The following is an 11,883-nucleotide window of genomic DNA, read 5'->3' as shown; positions in this document are numbered from 1 at the left end:
ACCTGTAATACTCTAAAGTTAAATGGATTCTGTTTGAAGGTGTAGAAGGATGAAAATACTGACCCTCGGTAAAGAAGAGGAGAACATATATTACAGTGATCAAATACGTACGAGAATGGAGCCACAAACATACTTAAATAAAGTTTCTTGCTTGTATGGGCATCTTATTTTCCATCTCTCTCTCTCTCTCTCTCTCTCTTCTACCCCCCCAACCAAACCCCACATGCTTGACTCCTTGAGCTCCCACACACCCACACCACAGCAGACCCCTCCTTGTCCCTCTCCGTTTCCCCTTAGTCTTTCCCTTCTGTGTACTCCTCTTCCCCTTTCTCCCCTCTTTCCCTTTCTCCCCTCTCCCTCTTTCTCTCCTCTTCCGTTTTCACTCCTCTTCCCTCTCTTCTTCTTTCCTCTTCCATCGTCCCATATTCCTGTCTCTTCATTTCTTCCGCTTCCCTCTTTCCTTCCTTAGTTTTTCCCTCTTCCCTTTCCTCTTCACTCCTCCAACCACCCCTTCCCATATATCTCCTCTCCCCTCTCTTCCCCATTCTCTCTACTTTCGTCCCTTTTCCCTGCCCCTCCCCTTTTTTGCCTCTTCCTTCTTTCCATTATTCCATTCTGCCCAACTGTCTTGTATTTTCCTCTTTCCGTCCTTTTCTTTTTTATCCCCTTGCACTCTCATCTCCACTGCCCCTTTTTCTTTCTACCTTCTCTGTCCTTTCCCTTGTCTATCTTTTTCCTTTTCCTTTCCCCTCTTTCCCCCTGCTCCTCTTCCTCCTCTTCTTCCCATGCTTCTTTTCTTCTTATTTCGTCCCAAATTCCTTTCTCTGCTCTCTCTCCCTTTTCCTATCCTCCTCCCTTCCCTTTTACTCTCCTCTTTCCTCTCATCCTTCCTCTTTTAGTCTTTCCTTTTCTTTCCCATTCCCCTCTCTCCTTCCCTTATCCCGGCTTTTTCCTTCTCTTCCCATTCCCTCTTCCCATCCTTTCCTCTTCCTTTCTTCTCCCCCCCCCCTCCCTTTTTCACTCTTTTCTTTCTTTCCCCTCCTTTCGTCCCTTATCCCTGTCTTTCCCCTCTGTCCCTCTTCCATCTCTCCATCCTCTCGTTTTCCTTTTACCTGTCCTCTCCTGTCCCCCTCCTCCCATCCTTCCCTTTCTTCAGGCTTCACCCCCTATCTCTCTACACCCAGCCTTTCCCTCTTTCCATCCATCCCTCTTCGTTTCCCCCTCTTTGCCCTTCTCCTTCCCATCCTCTCCTCTTCCCTCTCTTTTTCCATTTCCTCGCTTTTACTCCCCTGTGTCTCTCCCTCTTTCCAACCATCCCTCTTATTTTTCTCCTTTCTGCCCCTTCACTCTTTCCCATCCTCTCCTTTTTCCTCTCCCTTTCCCTTCCTCCTATTTCACTTTCCTCTGTCTCTTCATCTTTCCATCCATCCCTCTTCCTTCCCTCCCCTCTCTCTGTCCCTTCTGTGTTTCCCATCTTCTTCTCTTCCCTCTCCCTTTCACCCCCCTTCTGCCTCTTCCTTTTTCCATCCATCCCTCTTCCTTTCCCCCCCCCCCTCTCTGCCGACCCCTCTGTCTTTCTCATCATCTCCTCTTCCCTCTCATTCCCCCTCTTTCACCCTCCTCTGCCTCTTCCTTTTCCTCCCTCACTGTCCCTTCTCTCTCCCATTCCCTCCTTTTCCCCTCCTCCCTCTCCCTTCCCCCCCCTTTCTCCCCTCCAACAAGCCATTAGCCTCACAAGCATGGGTCCTGAACCTCCCAGACCGGCACAACGCAAGCGCATTTTCTTTCAATTATGCACGCGAATCAATCGGTCGGGGCGAGGGGGAACTAAAGGGGGGATGGGTAGAGGCATGGATGGATGTGGATGGGTGGAGAGATGAGTGGATAGATGGTTATCAGTGGATGTACGTATGTGTGAATTGTCTGTAAGTTAAGGTGAAGGGATGAATGGGTTGATGGATAGTTAGATTGTCGGATGGCTGATTGTGGAGAATTAGCTAAGTTCTTGGATAGATCGGTGAGAGGCCTGATGGATGAGTAGATGGATTGTTTGTATCTTGGGAGTAAAGAGATGGATAGGTAAGTGAATGATAATGGGTGGAATTTTGAGCTGATTGATGGATTGGTGTTGGATGGATGGGTAAATGGGTTGCTGAATGGATGATTGAGTGGCTTTATGGATGGATAGATTGCGAGTTGTTAGAGAAGGGATGGATGGGTAGGCGTTTTTTTGATGGGTAATTGGTTGGGTGGATGATTGATTGTAGGTGTAAGATTGGATCCGTGGGTGGAGAGCTGAGTGGTTTGGTGGTTAGAGAGATTGTAAGTTAAGGTTGAAGGGATGGATGGATGAATGGATAAGGTATGATGGATGACTGAGTGGTGGAATAGACTGGCAGATGGATAAACAAGATATATTAGGATAAGTGTAAATTAAATAGTTGGATGAATATAAGGTTGTTAAGGTAGTACTTTATTGAATAGGTGAAAATGAATGAGTAATAGATTAAAAGGTGGTTTTATTAATGGATAATTGGATGGTTGGATGAATGTATAGTAGATGGATTATTCAGCAAGTGAATGCTTTAACAAATGAGTGGATGGTGGATGAAGGAATAGATGCTTTGCTGGTAACTGGATGAATGACACCGGTAGTTAGATGGATTGTGAGTAGATTAGATACGGCTGGCTCAGGGGATGCTGAGGGGATAGTGGATGTTTCCGAGGTGGATGAGAGAGAGAGAGAGAGAGAGAGAGAGAGAGATTTGTACATAAATAGTGAACCACAGTCTTAGTCAGCCGATCATTGGTCAGGTTCTGTTTTCGTCTTGGTATTTTGCATTCAGAAGAGTAAGTTTAGTTATTTGTTATTCAAACACTACACTACGAGGATTTATTTTCCTTTACTGTATTTGTACTGTGTGGGGAGTATATATATATATATATATATATATATATATATATATATATATATATATATATATATATATATATATACATATATATATATATATATACTGTGTGGGGAGTATATATATATATATATATATATATATATATATATATATATATATATATATATATATATATATATATATATATATATATATATATATATATACTGTGTGGGGAGTATATATATATATATATATATATATATATATATATATATATATATACTCCCCACACAGTACAAATACAGTAAAGGAAAATAAATCCTCGTAGTGTAGTGTTTGAATAACAAATAACTAAACTTACTCTTCTGAATGCAAAATACCAAGACGAAAACAGAACCTGACCAATGATCGGCTGACTAAGACTGTGGTTCACTATTTATGTACAAATCTCTCTCTCTCTCTCTCATCCACCTCGGAAACATCCACTATCCTCAGCATTCCCTGAGCCAGCCGTATCTAATCTACTCACAATCCATCTAATATATATATATATATATATATATATATATATATATATATATATATATATATATATATATATATATATATATATATATATATTCTTGGATGAATTATCCGTTTTCACCCCTGAAATGGAATGCTTCAGTACGGTGACATTTTTTATTATTTACAGTTACTGAGGCAAGTCTCGTAATGAAGGGATTAAAATCAATCTCAGTTCGCCTTTCAAACACAGTATGCCCTTTTTTTTTTTTTTTTCCCCTCCTGGCGATGTTATTCAGAAGAGGAGAGGCGTCTAGTACAATATGGCATGACATTACTGACATATCGCCACCACATCGTCATGCAAAAATATATTCGTGTAGCCTTTGAAATTAACACAAGAGAAATGATCTTTCTTGTCCTGTCGGACAACTGTGTTTGTTCGGGTGTTTAAAAAAAAAAATGCTAGTGACATTCTTTTTTAGCACCCAGTATAAGAAAATTCATCGGATTGCCTTGTCTCTAAATTTCGCAAAAAAAATATAGTTAGGTCATTTAATTGTCAGACATGTAATTTCCTTGTCTTGGTCAGTTGAGTCAGCACTAGAAGACCTTTCACTCCCTCACTTTCCTTAATCAGATATCAGTTCGTCCTATCAGTGAAAGTGACTCAGTAAATTACAGTGTCGTCGTGTGAATGTTTATCATCCAAATATTTTATTAATAAGAATTTTCACTTTAGTCACCAGTTCATTGCACAAGTTATTTATTCCACTGAGTACAGTTACCTTTTTTAAATTTCTTCCTGCTATTATATATATATATCTATATCTGTCTATATATATCTATATCTATCTGTATCTCTCTCTCTCTCTCTCTCTCTCTCTCTCTCTCTCTATATATATATATATATATATATATATATATATATATATGTATGTATATATATATATATGTATATATATGTATGTATATATATATATGTATATATATATATGTATATATATATGTATATATATGTATGTATATATATATATGTATATATATATATATATATATATATATATATATATATATATATATATGTATATATGTATATATATATATATGTATATATATATATATATATATATATATATATATATATATATATATATATATATATATATGTATATATATATATATATATATATATATATGTATATATGTATATATATATATGTATATATATATGTATATATATATGTATATATATATATATATATATATATATATATATATATGTATATATATATGTATATATATATATATATATATATATATATATATATGTATATATATATATATATATATATATATATATATATATATATATATATATATATATATATATATGTATATATATATATGTATATATATATATGTATATATATCTATATATATATATATATATATATATATATATATATATATATATGTACATATATATATATATATATATATATATATATATATATATATATATATATGACAAAGGCCATGCCACGTTGAGTACACCGCTTTCCGTCCGATCAGCGAAGTTAAGCAACGTTGGGTCTGGTTAGTACTTGGATGGGTGAACGCCTGGGAACACCAGATGCTGTTGGCATCCCTACGTATCAAGTGGGGTTGGTGGAGGATTAGTGCCCCTCCCTGTAAAACAATTAACTCTAAGCCCTTGACCACCCCGTTTGGGATACATGGTGTCTGGCAATGGATGGATGGATATATATGTATATATATATATATGTGTGTGTGTGTGTGCGTGCATCGAGGCTGTCTCCAGATGACTTTATGTAGCTCGGGGGAATCTTATCAAACAAAAGGGATTAGAAGTAGCCTTCATTAGCCCCTTCACAGCAAATCTTCCCCGGAAAAAAAATCGTTTGGTGGTAACTGCATTAATATTAACAAGGTGCCATCGTTCCTGATGTGTTTAATCGTCCCAGTTAATTTAACCCTTATAAACCTCAGCAAATTGGTCAGCAGTTAATCCGACACATGGTGGGATGGTAATAGGGGATGGGTAAGTAATGGGCCGTCAATGGAATCAAGGCGTCAGGGATACCAAGAAGAGAATGAAGTATGCGTCATGGGATGGGAAATGCGTCATCAGGTAGAATGGACGTCACCAGATAGAAGGGACGTCACTAGATAGAAGGGACGTCACCAAATAGAAGGGTCATCACCAGTTGGAAGGGATTAAAGTGGAAAACAGATCATCGTACTGAAGTCTCCAATCGTCTGGGGTCAAAAGAAATCGCCTGGAGACTCCCGCAATTTCCATATCACCTGGTCTGACACATGCCGCTAATGGCAGACCAGGGGCGTAATGGGCGGTGTGTCGGTCCTTGGCGGGAGATGGTCTGGATTATGGATAAGTGATATTTGATGCTGAAGGTCATGCCAAACATCCCAGGCTGGATTAAGTTAGGGGTGGACTTAGTAATGATGTGTGTGTGTGTGTGTGTGGAACTAGCTATCTTTGCCTGTCTTGCCTTGTCTGTCACTCTGATTCTGTCTGTCTGTCTGTCTGTCTGTCTGTCTGTCTGTCTGTCTCTCTCTCTCATAAAGAGCATGTTGAATTATGGCAGAAAAGAGCATAATGAGGTCGTGTGAGGCAGTAAGAGGCAATGGTTGAGGAAGGAGAAAGGCGGAGATGAGGCAGGGACAAGACAGGTGCTAGGAAGAGACGCAGAGGTGAAGAAGAAGGCAGGGGGTGAACCATGGGCGAGAGAGGTGAGGAAGGAGAAGGGAGGGGAAGGTGGAAGAGGAGTCAGGGAGGTGAGAGAGGGAGAAGGAAGGAGGAAGAGGAATGCGGAAGGTGGGAGAGGAGTGCGGCAGAAGAGAGAGGGGTGAGGCAGAAAGAAGAGTGAGGCAGGAGGAAGGGAGGTGAGGAAGAAGGGAGAAGGATGTGGTAAACGGGAAAGAGGTGAGGAAAGACAGGGAGGGGTTATGCAGGAGGGAGACGAGTGAGAAAGGAAGTAGAGGGATGAAGCAGGAGGTAGAGGGGTGATGCAGGAGGAAGAGAGGTAAGTATGTATAAAAACACCAGATGCACAAATGGGACCTGTTCTATTCGACATTTCGCCAAATAGACTTCCTCAGGAATGAAACACAGTGGGAGCAACAAGGTACTGTACTTAAATAGTTCAGTCCCTGGCCACCATTGATAAAAACAACAAGAACAACAGTGCTTTTGAAACAATGGAAGAGATCTGGTCTTGCTTCCCTCTAGTTCACAAGAATGGCAATGTTTCGCTAACATAAAAAATCCTTTTATGGTAGCGAAACCATTGGCATTCTTATTAAGAAACGGGAAAATTAGACCAGATACATTACGGTACTTTGTTTCATAAGCACTGTTGTCACTGTAACTGGTGGCCTGGGACTGAACTATTAAGTAGCTTGTTGCTACCACTGTGTGTCATTCCTGAAGAAGTCTGCTTGGCGAAATGTCGAATAAAACAGGTCCCTTCTCTGCATTTGGTGTTTTTATATATACTCTCAGTCAGTGCTGAGTATACGCTCAGAGATGTGGGCAGGAGGGAGAGGAGTGAGGCAGGAGAGAGAGGGGAGAGGCAAGAGGGACAGAGGTTAGGAGGGAGACAAAATGAGGAAGAGGAAACAAAGGAGGGAGGGAGAGGCTAGGGGTGAGACAGAGAGACAAAGAAGAGAGGGAAAGGAGGAAGAGAGAGAGAAAAATTTGATAAGGAACAGGGAAGGAGAACGCGGTCATTGAGGTGGGAAGGTGGAGGGGGGGAGGGGGGGGCAGGATTGTGAAGAAGGCTGTGAGGGGTGGAGTGGGAGGGGAGAGGAACGAAGCAGGGAGGAAAAAAGTGAGTGAGAGAGAGAGAGAGAGAGAAGTTACAAAGAGAACTAATGCCTCAAAAGGTCTTACGACCCATACCGAGGAGCGACCGTGAGTGAAGTTACTAGGTACAAGTTGCTCCTTTAGTATGAGAGAAAATTATAGTAAAGACGAAGGTTCTGTCCACCCACCTCTCCCACACGCAGAGTGGGCACGGAAAAGGAAGTACATCTAACCCAGAGGAAAAAGGCAGGGCTAGGAAAGTTTACAAGCAAGCTGGAAACATTCGGTCTACCACTGAATTAAGCCTAATAACACTTTGTCTAACCGAGCTTTGAATTACTCTGTCAAGGAACTGCCAGATACCTGTGCCTGTAGCCGATTCCGCGTATTGCAGATCTTATACTCGTTATGTGAAGAAACTGCGTATTGCATCAACTTTCCATCCATGATTCCTCGTCGAGTTGGTGTTTAAATTAAACATGTGCTGGTTGTGGCTGTTCTGAAATCCACAAAGGATTTTGAAAACCTCAGTTACCTGGCCGGGAAAACGCTTGTTCTCTGATGGAAAGAACCCCAGTGTTTGCAGCCCATCTGATGAATGGGATCAGTTTAGTAGCCCAGTCTGGACTCTATAAAGCGTCATAGTATCCTTCTTCAGGGTCGGCGACTAGAACTGCACTGCATATTCCAGATGTGGTCATGTACAATACTTAAACAGAGAGAGTTCTATTTCTTTGTTTCTGTAATAAACTGCCTCTTTGTATCTAGAAGACTGCCCTTTCATCTGTACTTCAGTGCAGTGTGTGGAGACCTAAATGTCACTGCTGATTTCTACGTCCAAGTCTATCTCGAAGTCAGTACTGCTTATCTCACTTCCCATTAAGGGTACCGGTAGTTGGTTCTTGTGTTTGTATGATTGAAATACATCACCTTGCAATTGTCCAGATTTAACAGCATTTGCCACCGTTCATACACTCCCCTATTTTAACCGAGTCCTTACGCAGTTCTTCTATCTTTTTGAATGATGAAGCATTACATCCTAGCTTTGTGACGTCAGGAAGTTTTGCAGGTCGGCTAACGATGTCCACATCTAGATCACTGATGTATATAGGCGGGTATTGGCGAGACTTATAAGTAAAAGTGAATTTTCGCCAGTTTGACAACAGTGTTGAATATGGAGAATGTCGCCAGAACAGGGAATTAGCAGATCATGTGGTCATATGTTTCACTTCATATCATGCCGTGTTAACTGTGCCATCATACCTCTTACATTAAGTTAACGTCAGCTGAACTCACCTCAGAGTCCCGGGTTCGATTCCTGGCATATTGGTAATATATTGGACGATTTTTCCTGTCTACAAAACAGGTTTCTCTCTTCATCAACTGAACTGTTTTTCTTCAGGACAGGAGGCTATGTTTCATCTAGGAATCCAACACGCTTGTGCGTTTACAGTATTGAGGTCAACATCAAGTCAGTATCAGTCAAAATACTTCTGCAGCAGTGCTGACTAACCTCGACTAATCTTGATGATTTTTTAACTTCTTACCAAGTTTCGGTGCTCGCCAAAACGTCGTCAGTCTAGTAGTTCAGTAGTCAGTATCAAGATTAATCAAAATATCTTGACTTATAACGTCGCGAAATCTCACCTAATGATACATAATATTGGTCCTAGAACTGAGTCCTAGGGAACTTATTTTGTAGCTGATGCCTTGTCGGAGAGAGAGAGAGAGAGAGAGAGAGAGAGAGAGAGAGAGAGAGAGAGAGGAAAATGAGGCATAGGTGAGGCATGAGGGAGGAGAGCTCTGAGGCGAAGAAAGTAGAGGTGGAGCAAGGAGCAAAAATGAGTGAGGTAGAAGAGAGGCAGGGGTGAGGTAGTAGTGAATGAGGCTGAAATCATGTAAGGTAAGGCAGAAGTGAGTTTGGAATGAGAGAGGTAAGGAGAAAGGATGTGAAAAGACTTAAAAATGAATACAAAGAAAGTAAACAGCGACAGACACAGTTGTTTTTCAGGGCTGTTTGTTGCAGAGAAAACTATGGCTGTGATATCTAACTCTGTGTGTTGAAAACGATGATAAAGTAAAAAGACTAGACTGGAGTCAAGAATTAAAAAAATGATGCAGAAGGTGAAGTAGGAGTGAAGCCTGGATAAGATATAGTGAGGACACGATGAGAGGCAAGGATCGTGGGTGGTGAGGCTGGAGTGAAAAAGGAGTGAGAGAGAAGGATGAAGTAGGAGTGAGGGAGGGGTTGAAGCAGATTGAGGTAATGTGGGGCAAGGGTGAGAATCAGGATGAAGGACAGGGTGAGGCCTGATTGAGATAAAGTCAAGTATATGTGAGAGGCAAGGCTGAGAGGGTGAGGGTAGGGGTGAGACAGGGGATGATGGGAATAAGGTAGGGGTGAGGGGAGTGACATAGGGCTGAGTGGGATATACTGAAGTCAAGGGTAAGGAAGAGTGAAGCAGGAAGTTGAGGCAGGAGTGAGGCAGCATGGGGTGTGGTATGAGAAGGGGGGATGGTGAGTCAGGGGCGATGGAAGGGTGTGAAAAATAGGTTAGGGAGGGGCTGGAAGACGGGAGGGTGCGGTAGGGGTGATGGAAGGTGGGATGATGGGGGTAAGGAATAAGTTAGGGAGGGGGTGATATAGCGAGGTGAAGCAGGGTGATGGAAGGGGGGGAGTAATGCAGGTGGGTGAGGCAGGGATTAGGGAGCGGGTGATGGAGGGGGGAGATGATGCAGTGGGGGAGGGAGCGAAGCAGGTGTGATGCAGGGGGGTGGTGATGGAGGGAGGGAGGGGGTCGAGGCAGTGAGGGTACCGGCTAGTGACTTGTTAATGTAACCCGGAGGACACGGCCTAGTCACTGCTCACTCATCACCTCCACCTGTCACAAGGGGCGGGGGGGCGGGAGGGGTGACAAAGGGAGGCAAATGGAGGGGGGCAAAGGAGGCTGTGGATATAAAAGCAATAACTAGAATTATCTGAATAACAATCAATATAGGAAGCAAAATACATAAGATACATAGTTAGGGCATTTTACTTTAAGAAAATATTTGACGTGGCATAGAAAATATGGTTATGCTAACTCTGCGTTTTCAGCATCCATAAAGCAACACTGTTTGACGATACTTCTGTTAGATATCAGAACTGGCTGATGGAGCTGTGGACATAAAATGGATATATTAAAACTACATACTCCGTACATAAAAATAAGTAACTTTGTATCCCATCTAATCATTCCCAGAGCAAGTTCAAAAGGATCTTAAAGCTACTGTTTAGTTCCATGACATTTTCATTCCCATGCTTTTATCACTGTAGTAAGTATCGTTAATAGATATAAGAAAGCGTTAATGAGTAATTCACTACCGGGGTTAAGGTGGTCGAAGACAAGCATCAGAGAGTGTTTCTGCCGCATGGAATGAGGAGAGAGAGAGAGAGAGAGAGAGAGAGAGAGAGTCGAAGAGTTTAGTATATAATATATAGAGGAAAAATAAAGAATCGTTAAACAGGGATCGAATTAGAGAGACAAGATGGGGAATGTATATGAGGGAAGATGGAATGTAATGAAACTGATTAGTGCAAACTTTCGTATGCAGAAGAAAGCTGTTTGGTGTTCCTGCCTCACGTATTAGATACAAAGTCATCCAACACTTCGTATCCGCGTGCCTGGACATAATTCAGGTCCAGTATAAGGCAGAGCAGAGATGTTATGGTTTTGGAGCAGACGTCACTGTGGCAGGGCATTTACACAATTCTACTTTGTAACACTGTCAACGAATGTGTGTCGTTATAACACCAGTTGAATTGAAAGTAGTGAATGATTTACACACACACAAACACACACACACACACACACACACACACACACACACACACACACACACACACACACACACACACACACACACACACTGCTGGCGCAGTGGTAACGTTCTCGCTTGCCATCTGGTAGACGGGAGTTCGCGCCTCGCTCAGGTTGCGAAAAGTTTCACTGACGAAGTGGGTGGTTACTGTCCCCCTTGAGCAAGGGGACGGGTGTGTGGGTGTGTGAAGGTCACAGCCTTGCCCTTAGATCGGACTATATGAGCTCTCAGCTCCCTTCCGGGAGGGTAAAATGCTGACGATCACGACCATCAAGTGATCCTGACCGACCCGGTGAATTACACACACACACACACACACACACACACACACACACACACACACACACACACACACACACACCGATATACACATATATATATATATATATATATTAGTGCATGCCAGCGAAAAGTTGCGGGATTAACTAATAGCTTGTCCATCATAAAATGGTTGCAAATACCATTATCTTTGTTTCCATATCGTTATTAAGCTCACAGTGACCAGTTCTGACCAGGAAGTCGAAAAAATTTATCTCGTATATTTTGGCGTTCCTGAGTTCCGACAATTTTGTCCCGTCACGTCGCGCGCGATCTCCAAAATTTCTGTTAGGCATTTTTGTGACATTCCCAGGACTTATCCCTAACCAACTAGAAAGGTCGATATTTTTTACCATTCTGTGAAAGAAACGAACAAACGCACAGACAGACACACAAACACACGTACACAGCTAGGCTTACACACACACACACACACACACACACACACAC

General features: G+C 41.7%; 1 pseudogene; it reads left to right on the top strand.

Moving 5' to 3' along the window:
• The first annotated feature begins 4,930 nt into the window (after positions 1 to 4,930).
• LOC145392624 (5S ribosomal RNA) lies at positions 4,931 to 5,049 on the top strand (annotated as a pseudogene).
• The last annotated feature ends 6,834 nt before the right edge of the window (positions 5,050 to 11,883 follow it).

This window comes from Coenobita brevimanus, chromosome 22 (genome assembly GCF_032717465.1).
Source record: "Coenobita brevimanus isolate Jiangsu-jjx chromosome 22, ASM3271746v2, whole genome shotgun sequence".
Classification (NCBI taxonomy): Eukaryota; Metazoa; Arthropoda; class Malacostraca; order Decapoda; family Coenobitidae; genus Coenobita; species Coenobita brevimanus.
The sequence above is the reverse complement of the archived record's forward strand: the minus strand, read 5'-3'. Positions and strand labels throughout refer to the sequence as shown.